Below are 12,577 nucleotides of genomic sequence, written 5' to 3' on the forward strand. Positions count from 1 at the left end.
GTCCACTTGCTTCCGGGAGATGGGCACAGCCAGGAGACGGAGTTAAGGACCAGAGGACCGCTACTCCGTGCTGAGTTTAATTATTAGGTAAAAAAGCAACCAGTTTCCAGATTTAAAAAGGCTATTTCTGCCTCTCGATGGTCTATTAATAAAACATATGATCAATACATATCGCGGAAACCATGAAGTGCAAAGGTACAAAAAGTTTTTTACTTACTTTTCAATTTCTTTTTATCATCTCATAAAAAAATTATTACCTAGAAAATATGTTCCCTTTCTGGAATAAATATGCCCCAGATTTCCTACCTCCAAACTGCGCATACGCTTGCTTGATATCACAGAGCGCTGTCACCAACTGCTCACGAGGAATTGGCTCCCGATACTGTAATAAACAAATACCTAGGATGAAAACACTGGCATAGTCATCATTTTTTCCTAAGACACAAAAATCTAAGCAAAACATATTCTGGACATAAACCTGCGTCATGGGGACATTGACAGTCACCTGGCATTTGAGAGGGGAGCAGGGGAATGTCAACATCCTAACAATCTTATTACCATAACATTTTGTAAGTTCGGGTTAGAAAAAAGAAGCAATTTTCAATTAACAAACCTGCGATGACTCTCATCTTGGCAAAAACGAGTTCTCCGTAGAGATATCAAACAAACTAACTTATAAATCGTCAGTCACACTCTCTCTGACCATACCTTTGGGCAATGAGCCTCAGTTCATTGGCCAGAACGTTAGCGTCAGAAGTTACGCAGGCCACGGTGCAAGCCATGCCCCTGGAGGAAGAAAAAAAAAAAAATGTATTCATGTGTCTGTAAGCAGAGCAGGTGTCTGAGAGGGCCTTTAAGAAGTATTTGCAAAGCCCAAGTTCCACGATAAGTTTACCATGCTCGCGTCAATGCTCTGGTTTTCTTCTGAACAGACAGAAACTACAGAAGGTTTATCTTTGCAGGACAAACCTGACGTTTAACATGAAAGATACACAGCGCCCCCTCCAGCTCTTCGATAGGCGTATTCAGCGCCACGACGCTGAACAGGGCGAGAGAAGGAGCACTAGGAAGCTAAAGCAAGTCCCGAGAGGGTCCAGAAGCAAGACAGGTTTTGCCAGAGAGGAAGAAAAACTACCCCCACTCCTGGGTCATCGGTATTCTCACCTCCAAAGGCCTGGCTGGCCGGGGCGGAGGGAGGGGGCTCAGCCGAGCGGCCCGTGGCCCGGCGGTGACTCTGGAGGGATGACGCTTCCTTGGACACGCATCCAAAGGCCCTATAACCGGCACCCACCTCGTCCCCCCATTCAGGGGGTAAGTCTCTGACAGGCAAACCCAGTGCCCCGCAGGCTAGGAGTCCCGCACGCCCAATGACGCGAAACTGACGGGGCTCATCTAAACTGTTCCCAGACCTCCAGGGGTAAGATTCGGGACACTTCCACACAATTCCCGAGTAGCCGTTCTGAACACTCGGGGAGCCTGCCAGGTGTCAGACCCTGCGCCAGTGTATTTCACTCGTTTCACTCTAGTTCATTAAACGGCCACCAGCACTCGAGGCGGCACCGAAGCCCAGAGAAGGAAAGCAACGGGCGCGAGGCCACACAGACTTAACCCAGGCCTGCACACCTACCACGCCTGTACTCCGAACGGTATAGAATAGTTTCTCCGCCTAGGGCTTGGCCCTGCACGTCAAAAGAATAATGCATCGTCCTAAGCCTCAAGGAAGTTTCAAGTAAAAATCAAAAATGTCCACCAGTAAAGGCACAATAACAAGCATTCGCTTCAAGTTTACTGCGGCACACGGGCCAGCCCTCCCGAAATACGTGAGGTCCTACGTATGTGAGCACGTGAGATATTGAAACGTCTCCCCTGTGAGCTCACTTACTCACTGAGCTTATAAATGTTTTCAGGGACAACAACTTCATCAAGCAGCTTGTGGGTGTTGCGTCGCTCTGCTGCAAACCAGACACCGTCGTTCGCTAACGTTCCCGGGCAGGTGCCCGCACATCCGATGGCCTCCATGGCGTACTCAACCTGGTACAAGCGACCTGCAAAACACAAGCGGTGAGAAACCGAGACTCCCTTCCGGGTGCTTGCACCACTGGGCCAAGAGAGTCAGCAGGAACCCTCACAGGCTTTACCCTCGAGTCCCTCTCTCGTTCTCTCGTGCTGCACGCGATCAACCTGGTGACCATAATTACATCAAAACACAAGAGAGCATGGACTATAAAAAAAAGTGTCTTGATTTCCGCCCCCCCACCCCCAGCACCCAAAAAAAGTCAAGCACTTAAAAATACTTTGGAGACAAGATTACACAATTCCTATTTTACCGCCTGGAGAAAATACAGTGGTCCTGGAGTCATAGCTTTGAGACCGCAAAGGAAAATATATACCCATGACTCCCGTCCACTGAAAGTAACTCCTGCATAAAACACATCCTGGCACCCAGAGTCCAGTGTGTAGCAGCGAACCGATCATTTCTTCCCACTCCGGTTTTCTCACGCAGGTCTGTAAGCTGAGTACCAGACCCTCTGTCAGGCGATAGCTTACGGACGTGTGCGTGACTCACCGTGTTTTCTGAACGTTACCGCTCCTGTCAAAAGAAAGTGAGATCCTTACTAAAATGGAAGTTACAATTGAGAAAGCATTTCCACGACTTAAAACCGTTCCGTCCACCCCCTTCTTTGGCCGAGGTGAGGGACGCAAACACGATTTGACACAGGTGGAGACCGAGGCACCGGGGCTGGAGGGGAAAATCGAAAAAGCCCTTTTTGGAAAAAAAACCAACGCAGAAAAGGAGCCCAAATGAGACACGGTAGAGGCAGAAAGAGGGATGAGACCCTGCAGGTCCAAGAGGAAGAACTGGGGAAGGAGAAAGAACGGGGCGTCCAGGCGGAGCAGGAAGCTTCAGCAGAAAACACTGAGTCAGACGCCTCACGGGCAAGAGACAAACGGCCGAAGCTCAAAAAAAAAAGAGAGAAAAGAATCGCAGCCGCTCGAAAGCTAAGCCAGTATCCCGACCACGGAGTCCAGGAGGGCGGACACGTGAAGAGGGGCAGAGGCTTCTCCCGGGAGGGCTGGGGTCCTGCACGCGGAAGGAGGCGGGGGGTTGGGGGTGGGGGCGTGGGGCGACCTCGGCCCCCAGAGCACATTTCCCGAATAGCGGAACACCAGACTAAGGCCGCAGGACCGGCCTGGCACTTTGGGAGGCGGTGACCTGCGACCAGGCCGCCGGAGAGTTCTCATCCCCATGCTCCACGCCGGCGCAGCCGGCACCCCCGCGGCGCCCGAAGGCGGGTACTAACCGGAGCAGAAAAACTGGAATCGAGGGCTACACGAAGGGCCTCACGCCACAGGAAGAACCCACTATCGCCCCGCCGAGTGTCCGCTACCCATGTGGCCCACGCACAGGATGATGGCACCCTACTCCAATGACATCAACTCTACTGGAGGCCAGAACAATAGCCAAAGATTTTGAAAAGACACATCTCTTTCTTCTGTGCCAAAGAATAGATCCACCTGGATACCTAGGGGTTACATTCCAATGAACACCCATGCTAACTTCCACACCCATCTCCCAAAAGTAGGCACGGGAGGCTGCCTCCCCTATCTTCACAGGAGAATCTACTGGACCCCAACACCCCAAGCACCCAACCCCTCAGTAGACAACGATGACTTCTCCTCCACCCTGCTCCACCACATTCCCAAAGTGGCCAACTCAACAACCCACTCCATCAGGGAATACTAACAAGAGACAGGACTACCTCCCCATCCCTATCTGCCCTCCTACCCATGAGACACATGGCACACATGAAAGACCCCACTCAGGGACACACACCTTTCTCGGTAGCTGACCTGCCGTGACACTGGAAGACTTGGCCAAGCCTCCCTGAGGATCCCTCCCTGCTTCCTACATGACTTCCATACCTTCACCCTTCCCTGGGATCTGGCCTACAGACACCTTTCTGTTCCTCTGATCACATGCTGGTCTAAAGAGGAAAAGGCAATCATTTCTAAAACACAGGGACCTAAAACAAGCAGATCAACTCCGTACTTCAGACACTGATGAGAACGTGAGCATGGCCCCTACAAACCAATGACAAGCAAATTCCTGAACCGCTCCACAGACCCATGAAAAAACACCATAGGGACTTCCAGCCAAGATGGAGGCCTAGACGGACGCGCTGCATCTCCCTCCACAACCGAGAAAGAACACAACGACCTCAAAAGTGGACACAACCAGAAGCTCCACAACCTCGAGCTGCACGGACGTCCAACAAACTAACATAGAAGAAACACTCACCAAGTAGGAGGAGCAGAGCAAGGCCACATAAGACAGGTGTGGTGGCACTGGCAACAGCAGCACGCCAGGAGAAAGCACACCCACACGTTTTTGAAAACTCAGCAGAGACACCTGGGCAGTGCTCCCAGCACCACACCAGGCCTCTCAGCACCCAGTCCCAGCACCACACCAGGCCTCTCAGCACCCAGTCCCAGCACCTGGGAAAATCAAGCCTCATTGCTTCCGACTATACAAACCAGTGGAGGTTGAGGCAGAGGCAGAAACTGATAGTCTCAGCACAGTCTGCTTGTTTAAAAGGACCCCAAGGTCCTGGAATGTCCACAGACCCACCCACCCACCCACTCTGGGAACAACAGCCATGGAAGCAGCTAGAGGAGCACCGACACGGTGTGCAACTGGGACGGGTGCCTGGAAAAGGGGTCAGTGCTGGGCTGGCGGCATTGTTTCCCCTCTCCACAGCCCCCACATACGAGCATCTGCAGGAGTCTGCCCTGCTCCAAATGTTCTGCACCTGGTCAAGGCTACAGGTCTCCCGAGGTCTAGAACCTGGGCAGATGGGGAGCCCTGAATATGAAGACTCACGGCTGCTTCCTCAGTCCATGTTCCAGACCCAGTCAGAAAGGCATTGGCCCCCGTGCCTTTTCTCTTGGGGCTCCCCCACCTGCTGTGTACCATCCTCCTGGGACCACCCTGCAATTGACATCACTGGCTGCGGTTACGGCTAAGCCACGATCCAGATGTTTTTTTTAATTCCACTCAGACTTAACCCCACAGGGGGGTTTTGTTTCCTGGCCAATGTGGGTAGCAGGCCTGAGCAACCAGAATGTGTTTCCCAGGCACCTGCAGATGGACAGTGAGTCTGGGTAGTACAGACTCCAGGGGGCTATCCATTGCAGTTCCTGAAAATCCTTTACAAGGAATACTTTTTCCCATTTCCCTGAATCAAGAAAGTACTTGGTTTAAACACAGGCCAAGGCTCAGTCTCAGTGCTCGTGCCTCCATCGGTTAAAGCCCTCACCAAGCATCCTACCGGGGAGGCTCATGCTGACATCCAGGGTTCCAGGGTGTGGGGGTGTTGTGGTATGGAATGAAACCAGAAGAAGAAAGTGGGGTCTATCAGAATCTCATCACTGTGCTGCTGATGGAGACTCTTCTCTAGGCTGGGGCGGGGAAGCTGTTGGCAGTTCTCATGCACGGGAAGTGACAGGATTACCTCCCTGACTTAGAAAGGTCAAGCTGGTCGGTGCGGAGGTTGGACTGGATGACAGAGGGACAGGAAGCAGAGAGACCAATAAGCACACTAGTGAGGGGTGGCGCTGCCCTGAGCTGAGACAGGGACCATGAGTCTGCAGAGGATCAGAGGTCTGAGGAAAAGGGAGAGACTGCGGCTAATACTAACCTGAGGGCGAAACCGGCACAGGTGCGGGAGTTCATGCCCAGGGAGAGCTTGGATCCCTGGACACCAATGCGAAAGCTCATTCTGCAAAATGCAGACGGTTCGCTAAAATCGTGATTTACTCATCCCATAGGAGACAGAGAAAGGACAAAGAAGAGACGATGGAGGGAGAGTGAGGCCAGTCACACGCTGGGTAGGAGCTGAAGGCCCCACTTCACTGAGTCCTCGCAGCCTGACAGAGGAGGAGACTGAGTTCCCATGGATTTGCCTGAAGTCACACAGCTAGTGGGCGGTGGAGCCCCGAGTCAGCTCTGCACCTGGCTGGGACTCAGGCACCTCCCCGTAAGGAACTTGCCACCCTAGACTCCATTCTGAGCAGCCAGGAAGCTCTTGCCAGGCGAAGCCTCAGAGGAAGGGAACATGGGCAGAAGCAGGTGGGTGCTCTGGACAGAACAGACTTTAAGCAGCTGGAGGACAGGCAGGGAGCAGAAGTGGGGGACTCACGGTTACAGGGGTCTGGTGCTGGTTGTGCTCCTATGAAGGCCAACCCACCTCCTCCCTCCCCACCTGCCCCCTTCCCAGCTGCCTGCCCACATCCCGCCCCAAACACAGCTGGGTGAGTGCGTGGCAAGCCGGACCATTAGGTCCTCTGAAGATTTTCTTCAAGTAAGATGACCAAGGTTCAACCCAAACCTGCAAAGACTATGGAATTGCTCTTCTGTCCAGGAGGCTAGTGCACACTCTTCTGGGTCATCTCGGCCCATTTAGGACTTGGTCAGGATTTTGAACTATGTTAGAATCAGCCTTCCCTTTAAATATGTGTAAAATGCAGTTAACAAATTTTCCTGCCTCATCTAGCAAATGGGAGCAATGGACACGATTAGGCATGTGAGGGGCTTCAAATAGAAAATACTGCATATTAAAGTGAACCTTTCCCAAGTGTGGATTCTCTCTCTCCCTCTTTGGATTCTCATTTTAAGGCAAAGTAGGAACATGCCTTTGCTGCCTCCCTGTGGGAATTTTGGGAATAACATCTCTATCAACAAAACAGGGGAAAACTTTTTTTCTGCCATCTTACGTGTGCTCCTTGTGAGGAACACGTGAGTGGAAGTACTAAGGGAACCCCGCACCCTCTTTCTCCAGAGGGGCTGTGGTCCCCCCGAGGCTTGCTGGGGGCCAGCCCTGGGGGTCCACCCTCCCTCTCTACAGAACTTCCACCTTTGCATCCCCACTGCTTCCCCATACTGGGCCCCTATACCTGCCAGCAGTCCTCTCTCTGTTACTGTGAAGGCCAACCCTGCACCCCAAGACTGGTTATGACACACTGGTTCTCTGGCTTTGGCTGACCCACGACCTGCTTCCTGGTGGGGGTGTCCTCTGCCTGCTGCTGCTGCTGCCCAGGGCTCTGCCATGGAGTCCCTGCATTCTGCTCTCAACCTGGGCCGGCCCAGCTCTGTCCCTACCCAGCTACATCCAGTGTCTGGGGGTCTTGCAGTCCTGGGAGGCTGGTGACAGGCTCCCATCCCACAAGCCACCCTGCCTGACCCACCCTGCCTCACCATCACTACTACAAGCTCAAGGAGCACAGGCTCCCAGCTACACCCTGAACCTCACGCAAGACCTCTTCTGTCTAGGATCGCTCTCAACTTAATGGAATTTCTATAATTTTTAAAAACATTTCACTTATTTTTAGACAGGGGAAGAGAGGGAGAAAGAGAGGGAGAGAAACATCAATGTGTGATTGCATCTCTGGCACCCCCAACTACAGACCTGGCCTGCAACCCAAGCCTGTGCCCAGATTGGGGATTGAACTGGAGACCTTTTGGTTCACAGGCTGCTGCTCAGTCCACTGGGCCACACCAGCCAGGGCCTATCATTCTTCGACAGCCACATTTCCCAAACTCCCATCACAAAGAGCAAGTCTTAAAGAGATCGCAGGCTCCAGACCTCTGTGACATCCTTCCAGACCTATTTCTACTGACTCCTCGGCCCCCTCTCCTTTCCCTTTGGGGCTGAGCTCCTGCAGGCTTCTTTGCATTTGTCACTTAAAACCAGCATTGGGATTGAGAAAACCCTTTTCTGTCTGAGGACACCTGGCTCTGAACATGGAAACTCCCGGCTTCCACGGCAGCAGGCTTAATCACCTTGATGACTAACAGGCCAGGCTTGTGGCCGACACCTCCTTGTCACCCGACCTCCAGGGCAGGCCACATGCACACTGTCACTGCTGCCCCCCACACATGGCGGGTGGGGGCTGAAGGCACTGAAATCTACCGGAGCCTCCTACTGTGCACCTAGCCCCACCCATGGGCTCCCGGGGCCCCTATCCTCCTGTGTCGCCAGTGTAGCGTGTTCCGGAGCAGCACCTCCACCAGGCCTGACCTGTCTGCTCCCTGCCTGCGCTGCAGACGGTGTGCAAACCCACCCGCTAGGCTTTGGGGCCAGAGCAGCAGCTAATGTAAGGACCCCTCCATCTGTGGGACCACTAGACCCAGAGGACACAGCGGTGTTGGCTGGCGGGGCTGACTCAGCCAGACGCAGCGTGGCCTGCTCAAAACAGCCCAGGCTGGGCCCTCCCACCCACAGGCCCCGAGACAGCGTCTGTGGCGTGAGGAAGTTCTGACGTGGCCCGTCCATGTGCCTGTGTGTGGAGGTGCGGCCACAGCTCTCCTCTTTCTATGACATGCTCAGGACAGATGGGGCACTCGGGAATGGACTTGCCTGCTCAGTCCAGGATCCTGTGCACAAGGGCAGGGAAGTCCTGGCGGGAGAGTGGGGAGGGTGCCTCACAGCCAGACCCTGGCCTGGGTCCTGGAGAGGACACCTGGGTCTTAACCCCAGCCACACCAGAGCCCCAAGTGACCTTGGCAGGGGATGCCCCAGCCCTGATGTGGGGCAGGGGGGTCACAGGGTTGCTGCAAGGACTGAGATGACATCTATGTGGCTCCTCATGCTCAGCGTGTGTGCTTATAGCCACTGACCTTATCAGTCGCCTCCATGACCCACCAGCTGCCACAGATACACACCTCCAGCAGCACCGTCCATCCCATGGCCCCGCTGTGCCTCGTCCAGGCCCTTCCTCCGTCCTCTCTCCGCCTGTCATCTGCAGTGCAAAAGGACAGGCCAGGGCCTCTGACTCTCCTGGGTCTTAGGTGTGGACAGAGCATTACAGATGATGAGAATTCTGTGGAGGGAGGAAGCAGGAGTCCCCCACATGCATGTTCCGTGATCACTCACCTTTGAGTAGCCTGTTTCAGCCCTAAGGTGTCACCCATGCTGCAGGAGTCCTGTGTGGATGTCCTTTACCTCAACCTGTGCCACTCACCTGTGGTAGAGAGGGTACATGCGCTCTACCAACATGTGCGCAGGGCACCCCCAGGGCTACATTGACACCTGCCAGATAACATCTTTGGGGCACTGCGCCCCTGTGCACACCTCTGTCTTGGATCCATCAGCTCCACAAACTCCACAGCCCTACTCTACAGACCCTTTTCCTGGTCCCATATCTATAGTCACAATGAATATGAGAAGCAACACCCACCAGCTGCCCCGACAAAGGACTGGTCACCACATGTAGCCTCTTTCTCACCCAAACACAGAGGTCACATCAGCTGAACCCTGCCCCTGAACCTTCAAATCCATGTGCACAAACATGCTTGTATGTACTTCTGAAGCCACACACCTGGATGCGTGGGCTCCTCATCTTTCCTCCACACCACAAGCAAACGCATGACTGTCCACACCCTTTCTGTCCCTGCTGACCCTTCGCTACAACCCCTCATGTTCCTGGAAGCATGGAGAGGGCTCAGCAGAGACTGATTCCAGTGTCCTCCTGTTACAGAACAAGGGTGTCCAGGGGTCCCCAGAGCCTGCAGGCTGGGGGATGGGGAAAAGGAAGCAGCTTTCAGGATGCCTTCTCTTGCCTGTGGCTGGTGGCTGGTGGCTGGTGGCTGGTGTCTTTGTTACACAAATGGCTTTGGTGCTTACAAGGCCTCAAGAAGATGGGAGGGGTCTTGGACCTGGGGATGGTATGGAAAGAGCACACAGAGCTAGCCCTAGCCAACAGCCTGCCATAGATATGCAAAGTACTTTAAAATCTACACCATCCACCTCCCCCATTCCTAAAACCACAGGCTGTGGGGATTTGAGGAATGGCCTCCTTCCATCCTGTGAGAAGGGCACAGGCCTGGGTTGCGGCCCAGGTCCCCAGCTGGGGGTGTGCATGAGGCAACCAGTCGATGTTTCTCTTTCATATCCATGTTTCCCTTCTTCTTTCTCCTTTAAAAACATAAAAAATTTATTGACTGATTTTTAGGGAGAGGGAGGGAAAAAAAGCATCAATTTGTTGGTCCACTTCTTTGCTTATTCATTGGTTGCCCCCTACATTTACCCTGACTGGGGATTGAACCCACAACCTTGGTGTATTGGGAAGACAGTCCAACAAATTGAGCAACCTAGCCAGGGCTATTCTTTATTTCCCTATTATTTAGGAATAATCAACCTTGAGTATGGAATGTACATTCATCACTTACTTAGTTATTTTCCTCTTTTAGATGAAGTTGATATTGGTGAGTATATGGACAGTTCAATTATCTTTAAAAACATGATGAAATCAAACTGTTATTAAAAAACTTACCGCAAAGCAGAAGGTAAACTTCCCCTACTGTGGGATACAAATTGCCTTGTCAAATCATGTTTAGTATAAGTAATGAGCAGACTCTAAAAAATGAGCTGTGAATGATACTGTACAGGTGAGTTCTCTCTCTTGCTATCCATAGCCACGCTGTGGCTTGAAAATAAAATATTCTCAGGTAATACAAGTTACATTAAAATAGGGAATTGTAGCCCCAGCCTTAGCAAGACTGCTGCCGGCATCCCGGCCATGCTTGTCTTTAAGTCTCAACACAAGGCTGCGCGTGGAACATAACCAAAAGCCACTCAGAGGGTTTCCGTGGGAATTGGATTTAAAGAATGCTTATTATTCTTTAGAACTTGCTCTGCTTATCTTTTAATATAACATAAACAATCTCTAGCAAGAAATGTATGAAACCTTGCACCCAATGCCAGTGTGGCATCAAGATGTTTGATAGACCCTGATGCAGACTGGTCACTGTGCCCTCTGTACTAGTACATGTAATCTGTTACTGTCAACTGTAATCCTAATGCCTCTAAACTATTGATTATTCACGAATCTTGACCTTGTGTCTCTCATGTGTATCCTTCTCAATAAAAGGCATGAGGGAAGAAGGTCTAATCTCTGTTCTCCACTAGAGAGAGCAGTCACCTTCCTTCCCCCAGACATTATGAAATGTCCTGGGTAAAAGTTTGTTCCGCCATGGTCACGAAGACTCTGCTGGACAGAGCAGCTTCCAACCCAGCCTAGGGTGTGTGAGGCACATCCACTTCATTAAAATACTATTGTAATTCACTTAAACAGAGAGGAGGGCAGAGAAAATGACTTAAATGCCTTTCACAGTCAAAAGGCCATCAATTCCAGAAGCTGACCAAATTAGAAAAGCTTTGACCTGGTGCTTCTAATACGTCACAAGATTATAATGAAAACATGACACCTATTTTGGAGAGAGAATCTAAAATCCACCCAGTAGATTACTATAAGTAATTTGAATATCTACTTATTGGATACATTTTGTCTTTACATTCTACATGTAACAAAAAGCGTTACTGGGCATGGTACCTAATTCATTTATATGGAAGGAATACACAGAGCTTACCGGTCCCAAACCGCTGCTTCCATTCAGGAGTTATTCCCAACATGTACACTAGCACAGAAGAGCTTTTTTGGGTGACCTCCACTCAGGTGTTAGTTCTAAAATGCACACGAGATGGCAGCAGAGAATAGTATTTTCTGATTACATTCACCAAGCTGTTATTTCCTCCTAGATGTATACTAGATTTCAGCAGATAAATTTTCGAGTGGCCTTCAATCGGCTGTTATTCCCAAAATATCCACGAGGTGGCAGCAGAAAAAGTTTTTCAAACTCACACCCACTGTATTATGCCAAAAATGCCCACGAAAAGGCAGCAAAGAGCATTTTCCTACCTTAGGGGCTCTCTGCCTCTTGCATTAAAGAGAATCCAGGTCCGTGTTATAAGCTCACTTTCACATGGTTCGTATTTTAAGTCCCTCACACGCCTCACTTTACCTAGCATATAGATGAGGCAGGGACATTTGTTAATTCCATTTTATAGGTACTTAAACTGAAGACTGATTCTAACATAGTTCAAAGTCCATACCAAAGTCTAAGTGGGCAGAGATGGACGAGAAGAGGGTGCACACACAATCTCCTGGACAAATAGAGGAATCCCATGGTCTTTGCAGCTTTGGGTTAAACCTTGGTCATCCAACATGAAGAAAATCTGCCCATTAACTAATTGTCCAGCTTGCCACACACTCACCCCAGCTGTGTTTGGGGTGGGATGCAGGGAGGCAGGTGGGCAGGGGCACGTGGGGAGGGAGGAGGTGGTTTGGCCTTCGCAGGAGCACAAACAGCCCATGTCCCTGTAACAGTGAGATCCCCCCTTCTACGCCCTCCCTGGGCCAAGCCGTTTAAAATCTGTTCTCCTGTCCAGGGCACAGGTCTGCTTCTGCCATGTTCCGTTCCTTTAATGTCTCACCTGACAGCAGCTTCCTAGTTGCAGAGAATGGAGTTTAGGGTGGAAGCTTCCTTATAGGGAATTGCCTGAGTCCCATACAGGTATGGAGCTGACTTCTGGCTCCACCACCTACTAGCTGTATGACTTCAGGTAAAGAAAGGGAAACTCAGTCTCGTCCTGTCAGATGGGGTAGATCTCCCTCTCAGGGTGGCTGTGACGATTCAGTGAGGTGAGGCCTTTAGCTCCTGCCCAACATTCTTTCTCCC

At 51.5% G+C, this 12,577-nt stretch overlaps 1 long non-coding RNA gene across 1 annotated transcript; it reads right to left on the minus strand.

The window, feature by feature from the left end:
• Positions 1–243: 243 nt before the first annotated feature.
• On the minus strand, positions 244–1,981 carry LOC149999140 (uncharacterized). Its single transcript, XR_016513352.1, has 3 exons — positions 1,883–1,981; positions 709–786; positions 244–382 (listed from the first exon to the last, which is right to left on the minus strand). It is a non-coding gene; the product is annotated as an uncharacterized LOC149999140 (long non-coding RNA).
• Positions 1,982–12,577: the final 10,596 nt, after the last annotated feature.

This window comes from Furipterus horrens, unplaced genomic scaffold (genome assembly GCF_987537825.1).
Source record: "Furipterus horrens unplaced genomic scaffold, mFurHor1.1.pri manual_scaffold_10, whole genome shotgun sequence".
Taxonomy (NCBI): domain Eukaryota; kingdom Metazoa; phylum Chordata; class Mammalia; order Chiroptera; family Furipteridae; genus Furipterus; species Furipterus horrens.